Source organism: Lipotes vexillifer, unplaced genomic scaffold (genome assembly GCF_000442215.2).
Source record: "Lipotes vexillifer unplaced genomic scaffold, Lipotes_vexillifer_v1.1 scaffold1629, whole genome shotgun sequence".
Classification (NCBI taxonomy): Eukaryota; Metazoa; Chordata; class Mammalia; order Artiodactyla; family Lipotidae; genus Lipotes; species Lipotes vexillifer.
The window spans coordinates 852,314-860,122 of NW_006790230.1; the positions used below are offsets into that span (position 1 = coordinate 852,314).

The 7,809-nt window shown below is 44.3% G+C and overlaps 1 protein-coding gene across 1 annotated transcript in view; it reads left to right on the top strand.

Moving 5' to 3' along the window:
* The first annotated feature begins 4,939 nt into the window (after positions 1-4,939).
* The window catches only part of LMO4 (LIM domain only 4), a 17,101-nt gene continuing 14,231 nt past the window's right edge, over positions 4,940-7,809 (top strand). Inside the window, exon 1 of the mRNA XM_007463275.1 lies at positions 4,940-5,718. The gene's annotated coding sequence lies outside the window, so the exon portion shown is untranslated. The remainder of the gene's footprint in view (positions 5,719-7,809) is intronic.

Below are 7,809 nucleotides of genomic sequence, written 5' to 3' on the forward strand. Positions count from 1 at the left end.
GCAGGAATGAATTATGCTTTAGTTTCTCTATCAATAAATGCTCATTTCCATTGTCTTGGAGAGGAACAGTAATTAATGTTAAATGGAATTGCTATTTTCTACTGGATTTATAATTTTAATATATATTCTTAGTAATAACCACCTCACATATACACAAATGGCCCAGTCATCTACATACCCTCTTTTTTAACTACTACAAAATTTAATTTATCCATAGTAAGATTTAACTCGACTTTAATAAGCATTGCCTGTGGGCCCAGTAGACCATTTCGAAGACCCTAATGAACAAATAACATACTCACATATATAGTCTCATAATTTATTTGCAATGATATATGCAGAATATCACTTGTGCTTGAATATTACTGACAAAATTCAGTCCTAGCAAGAGGTAGCAGGCGTAAGCCAAGTAATTTTTCCTGTAATATCACCACTATGAAATATATTCATAGATCAAGATTTGCTGATAGTTCTGAGGCAGATTTGGGGGATTTTTAAGGTCCTGTTCCTATCCTGATAAACGTGTATGAAGAAAAGGAGTCATTTCTTGCCACTATAATAAAAGTGGCCTTGCTATGTCAGACAAAATAATGTGTCACAGATGTATTTTCTTCTTTCCCATCATCTTTTTCACCTTTCCCATCATTTCCAGGAGTTTCAAATGGCCTTATCAAGTAGAATAATTAAAAGCAAAATCTATGTTGTAAATTATATTTCTGATCACACGGTATCAATGCTATTCCCTTTTCCTCAGTGATCTTCTAATTGTTTTATTTCAACGAAATTGACTTGTTCACTATGCTTTTACAGTACCCTATAAAGGAGAGGTTAGGATAGAACTTGCTAAATACTGATCAACATAATTTGGTGGGACATTTACCAAATGTAGACATTTGGATTGCTTTAGAAAAATAAAAAAATATAGAAAGAAAAAGATGTTCTAAAAAAGCAACAACCTACCCCTTTATCACATGAAACAGTTAGTGAAATATTTATAAGGGATTTTGAGAAATACCAACAAAAGGCAGTCAGTGAATTTAAAGTATTATCAATATTTAAAGCCAAGATATAGTTATTTGAAGTACAGTCTTTTAGATAAGTTGAGTTCATTATGAATCCCTAAACTTTTTTTTTTTTTTTTTTTGCGGTACGCGGGCCTCTCACTGTTGTGACCTCTCCCCTTGCGGAGCACAGGCTCCGGATGCTCAGGCTCAGCGGCCATGGCTCACGGGCCCAGGCGCTCCTTGGCATGTGGGATCTTCCCGGACCGGGGCACGAACCCACGTTCCCTGCATCGGCAGGCGGACTCTCAACCACTGCGCCACCAGGGAAGCCTCCTAATCTTTTTAAAAACCAATTATTTGATTGAAGTACAGTTGATTTACAATGTTGTGTTAATTTCTGCTCTACAGCAAAGTGATTCAGTTACACACACACACACACATATTCTTTTCCATTATAGTTTATCACAGGATATTGAATATAGGTCCCTGTGATAGACAGTAGGACCTTGTTGTTTGTCCATTCGATATATAATAGTTTGCATCTGCTAATCCCAAACTCCCAATCCATCCCTCCCTGACCCTGTTTCTCCTTGGCAACCACAAGTCTGTTCTCTATGTCTGTGAGTCTGTTTCTGTTTCATAGATAATTTCATTTGTGTCATATTGTAGATGAATCCCTATTCTGAAATGCTGCAGCAGTCTCTCCGACTCTACCACTGTGCAGTACCTCTCCACCCCCCAACCAACACGAAAACTGGCAGGGACCTAAGTGCCATTCCTCCTCCTCTTTCCTCATGACATCTGTTGGTAACTATCGTTGCTTCTTCTCTCCACACCTTTTATATTTTGGAATTGTTGCCCCAGATTCAAGCTTTTCAGATTCACTTTGGCTGAATCTTTGATTTCTATGGATCTCTACGATGGCAGCAATAATGGTAGGCAGATTTTTTAAAAAATGCCTTTCTGAAAAGACTGCCTTCAAAAACAGTTTTGCATTGACTTTAAAAGGTTAAAGTATATTTTTCTTGAGAAAGAGCTGGGGCACTTTGATGTGGAAGCTGCCATAACAGCATCAAATAATCTGGCCTTTCTCAGGGCACAGAAGGTGACACGGGTCTGTGTGGAACCTCTGGCTGTCCACGGGAGAGTCTCAGAGAACTGTCACTTGGAGAACGGAAAAAATGATTGTGATTTGAGGACTTAAAGGAGAAGAAGGGAAGGTATGGACAAATCATTTTGGGGTGAGTGGGGAGAATGAGGGCTTGATCTAAGATCAATATAGTTCCTACATTTAATTAGGATTCAAGAAAGAAACGATTTGAGTTTCTCTTTCTTTTCCAAAGCACTGTATTCTTATTTCTCATTGTAGGTGAGTCGTTAAGTGATGAGTGTATGACATCAGCTGAGGTTTCTTGAACTGCTGGGCACACTATAACACTATTATTTTGAATTTAGTTAATTTTACTATATACCAGGATTACTTTGAGCACTTTTATATCCGTTTGAAGAACACCTGAATACAGAACTGCCTTACCCATAATGAACTTGTATTTACGCAGTTTTTGCGAGTTTAGCATCAGTGGAAATAAAAGATTAACATTGCTACCTCATTCAAGCTGGCCCTTTCAGACCACAAACATCTCGCTACCCAGATGAGAAAGGCCTGCTAAATGAAAGGAATGCAGAAATAAAGACTACCCAGAGGTGGCGCTGTGGTTAAAGTACACCTGAATTTTGATTACAGTGAAAGAATTTATTTCCTACCCCTCTGAAGAGAGACTGTTAGCCATTACTGCTTTTGTGTTTCTATAACCACAGCATCAGCAAATAAAGCTCTCCAGTAACATACTCCCACCCACTCCAATCTACAGGGACACGTGTAAAGTCCTCACTCCACACACAATCAGAGCCAAAACACTGAAACTACCTCCTAGGCCCCTGCAAGCCTAGAGATCTATACTGACAGTTTTAACTATGCTTCTCTCTTCTTTTCCTTCCACAAAAACTACAATCCTTTGGATAATTACTCAGTGATATCTGATGTCTGATTTATTTTCTAACATTTCGTTTTAAAATAAAGATTTAATTTCAGAGTACATACTTTGGGAAATAACTAAAGTACCACAATTCATTCCAGACCTATGTATTATGTGTTCTATAAGAAAATCATTTTTTAAAGAAAGGAAAAATAAAGACGATTTGGCTTAATTCCTTCATTTGTGGATTAGAAAATGAAGGGCCAGAGCAGGAAATTGACTTGTACATGACAAATCATAACTTAATTGCAGCTCACTAAGATCTTGTGTCATCTCGTTTTGATTATTATAAATTATTAACAACTGAAGCTGACCAAGGGAATTATTTGTATTATTATGTGTATTATTTGTTTACGGGGTTCCTTCCCCCTTTTTGTTTAACTGAGCTTTCTTTTCCAAACTTCAAGGAACATTACATGTTTTTATGTTGGCTTTCTTTAATCACACCCATCTGCAGCTTTCTGTACAGAATATTTTAATTATTATTATAGTTTTAATGATTTTTTTAAAAGTTTTTCATATGTGCACAAAGTGACTTGATCATAAAAATGCAATTTTAAGTTCCAATCAATAAAAGTAAGCCATTTAATTTCGAGGTGCTAGAAATATAAAGAAAGGAGTATACTAACTGGTGTTTAAAAATGTCTTCTGTTTGATATTGTAGGCAATGACTATAGTTTCTTTTGCAGCCTTAATGTTGATGGTTTGAAAGACAGAAATCCCCCAAACAGACACTAAAACCATAGATGTTTAACATCTGCATTGTCTAGCCAGATTCTTCTGCAGGTTTCTTTCCTCAATCTAGCAGTACTGTGCGTAATACAGTATGAAAACTTGTCCCACAAGGCTGGTTTTACTTAATGATACTCGGCAGAAGGGCTTTGCACTTTCATGATAATTTCCACCAGAAAAATCTCTCTGGAACTTACTAATAATAATCAGACCTAATATTAGCCTCAGATCGGAGATTTATTAAACCTATTTGGCAGGGCAGATAAAGTTGAAGCATCTAGGCTGAGCTGCGGCCCTGGAAGGAGACACTCAGATTACCACCCTAAGAGCATTCCTCAAAACTTGATTTATACTAGAAGTAACCTTTCTTACTCTCCAGAGGCTGTGAGATTTCGAATCTTGCAGTAACTGCCATCGCTCTGGGGGCTACGATAAATTTGGCCTCTCATGCTCTACAAGTGGGGTGGATACAGGGGGCCAGGCTTTTCCCCTGAAGTTTTCCTCAACTTTGAACCTAAGGACTGTGATCTTTCTACCACCAGCAATTGACAAATACCTATGAAATGCCTAGTGGGCACTTAGTTTATACTCAGGTTGATGGGGAGAAGCTTCTACCTTGTTAATGAAACTTCCACTAAGGTTCATAAATCTCTAACATCGTGAATTTAAAAAACAAAAACAAAAGAACTCCTCAAAAACCATCTCTTCTGCGTGTGTGTGAAGTCCACCGCCCTGAGATTTCGACCAAGCTTTTCTACCTCAACAGGAAGAGGCCCATTTCTGAGACAGATGTGAAGTAAGTTTCCTAAGGGGCTCCTCTCGGCGCGAGGACGGGCTGTCCCCGAGGGGCGAGCGGGCGCGGGTCCCGAAGGGGCCACGTGAGCAGGGAGGGCAGGTGTGGCCCCCGCGCCTCGGCTTGCCATCTCGGGCCACGGGGGGTCGGCGGCGCCCGAGGGACTTCTCCCCACCTGATTCGGGCCCTTCCCCGCTTCAGCCTCGGGCTGCTCAGCCGCCTCGCTCTCTCCCCCGCCCCCGGAGTCTCGTTTCAGTCATCCCTTTGTCCTGGCCCGGATTGGCAGGTTTTATTATTCCGCCTGAACAATCCGGCCGCCCAGTGGCTGAGGGTCGCTGACGTCGGCGGCAGAGCCTGGGAGTAGTTGGGATTTTGCTCTGTCAGTAACACATGTGTAAGAGCCGCGGAGGGAGCGAGTGAGCCGGTTAGAGGCCAGCGCCGCCGCCACCGCCGCCTCCAAGCCGGGCAGCAGCAGCCCCGGCAGGGGCGAGGGTCAGGCGCGCGGGACCCTGCCGGCCGCAGCTCCCCGCCTCCCGGGCGCGCCAGTCCCCCGGCCTCCGCGCCGGCCGCCGCCGCTCCCGGGGCTGTTGTGTCTGCGGCCGCTCCCCGGCTGGAGGTGCAGGAAGCTCGGCCGAGCGGCCGTCGCCGCCAGCAGCCCCGAGCGAGCGAGCGGGCGGGCGGGCGCACGGGAAGGAGGCAGGCGGAGGAGGAGGAGGGAGAGCGGGAGGAGCGCGGGCGGGGCGGGGGCCTCCGGGCGGGGGAATATACAAAGTGAAGCCACATTGCCAAACTTGCAGCAGCGATTGCAGCAGTTGCTGCCGCTGCGCCGCGCCGCGCGGGCCGAGGGCTCCTGCAGCTGCTCTCGCGGAGCCGGAGGCGGAGAAGAACGACGAGGACCGAGACTGACGCTTCTGCTTCCCGGCGCCTGCCACTTACGCGGGGCCCCCCCAACCCAGCCTCAGAACAGCGCGTTAAAAAAAAAGAAAAGAAAAGCAGCCCTTAGCCCCCTCCTCCCCTTTCCTGCTTCTGCGAGAACATCCCCCCCTCCCTCCAGCTCCGCCAGCCAAGGCGCCCCTTCCTTGGAAGCCGAGCGGCTTCGCACGAATTTCGCCGCCGCCGCCTCTCGCAATATTGCAATATAGGGGAAAAGCAGGTAAGGGGACGGCTGGAGAGCCGCGGGCAGGGAGGGGGGGGGGCGAAGGAGGAGGGGGGCGATTTGGCCGGGGCTGTTTTCTTTGGCTTCCTTCCCTTGACCGTCCCAAATTGCAAGTAAACAATACGTCGGCTTAGATAATGCGCGAGTCTGAAACTACCGAGGCCGGCCTGCGAGCTAGCACGGAGGGCAGCCCCGGGCCGCCAGCTTTGTAGCGGTTCCTGCTTACAAAAGGGTTCATCTTGGAGACGGGGCTGGTGGGGACCTTGGAGGCGTGTGGGGATATTTTCAGCTCCAAAGGGAAAGGCAGGAGGTGCTTTAAGCGTTGAAGTCTGAGAAGTAGTGTGGGGAAAATAGTCATGACCCTACCACCCCCGCACCCCACCACTGTTTTTGAAACAGTGGCAGAAAGGATCTAAGTGAGCAGGATTCGGTATTGCTGGTTCTTTTAAAAAATTCCTCTTGGCTTATAAGTCTTTTGTTCCAATCCAGGAGAAATCCGGTGAATCACCTAATTAAAATCAAGACATGAATTAAGCATCCATTTTTGTACTACAAATTGCCAGCGCTACGTTTGTCCCTCCCTTGGTCTCCATTAAAAAACACCAGAGACGTTGTTAAAGGGGGGCAGATTTTGCCTCTAGCTGCCAGTTCTGCTTTCTATTTCACAGACTACCTCAGGACCTAAATTGCTTGGCTATGTAATTACTAGAGTATAAGCCTATTTAACTTAAAAGCTTTCTTTTTTTTTCCAACTCTAAATGAAACTTGATGAGGGCCCGTCCTTAGTTATCAGGGGAGTCAGTTTCTGGTCAGTCGTCTTGATTCATCTCTTTTAGATTTAATCAGCATTAAGGTATTGCTTGTCCTTAAGAGCTTTAGCTAATGGGGTTACTGGATGCTTTTCTCAGTGTAATGTTTCCTTTTCAAAAAAAAATATACATATATATTTACCTCTCACCAAAGATGGGGGCGGGGAAGAGCTTGGAATCTCCTCCCTCCTCTTTTGAAAAGGAATTCAGAGCGATTAAAACGTTGGGCGGGGGTGGGCAGTTTAAAGACCTAGGGCAGGAAATGCAGATTCATTTGGGTTAGGGCTGAAATTGTAACAAAAAGCAATTCCTCGAGTAAATGCATCAGATAAATCAATTTACATAAAGGTATGATGCATTCGGTTTAATGCAATGCTAATGGGTTTTAGAGTGGTCCTGTTTCCAAAGTCTCAGGGTTTTGTTACAGCTTAATTGGTGCAGTTCTTATTCTGGTTTATTGTGCGGTCACTGGACACACGTTCCGGGACTCTTTCGGAGGAAATGTGTTTAAAATCGGCCTATTTAAGGAACACAAGTCCTTGTTTCGTTCCCTTCCCCTCGTTTTTTTGCAGCAGCCAAGTTGGGCCGGGGACAGGCAAAGTTCGTCCTCTCGCTTCTGAGGTATCAGCTGAATGTCTTGAGCAGATAGCCGGGAGCCTCGGGGGGAGCCCCACACTCTCGGCTTACAGAGGACAAAGACAAAACAGGCTGCTTAATTGGCAGTAAATAACTTGATCTTTTTATAGAATAAGTGACTGGAGGAACACTAGGACTTTATTGGACTCAGGATTGGAGGCAACAAATTAATCGGTTTAGGCTAAGCTTTATAAATTGATTCCTATATTAGACCCCAGTTGTTTCTCTCGTGACATTCATTAGAAAGAGTGGGGAATTTTTAAAAGCAGTTTTTGGTGACAGTAGGTCTGGCTCAGATGGAACTTGTGCATCCTTTAACAGTGCCTTCTCACATATTATCAGTAACGTACCCCCCACCCTTTTGGAGGAACAAAGCTCTACCATTTAAATTGCTGATCAAGGGCAGATTAGTGAGACCAAAGTGGAGAGTGTTTGTATAGGAAGTTAACAGGCATCCTAAAGTTCAATGATCTATTATTCTTGCCTATGTCCTGCAAACGCAGAGAAAACACTCATTGATCTTCAAAATGAAATGAGATTTGGAACAATAATAGGAGATGGCGGTCACCACAATGGCATGTGAAAGGTGCTGTTTAAAATAAGAAAAACCAGTTTCGCAACTTTACACACCGCACCCCCCTCC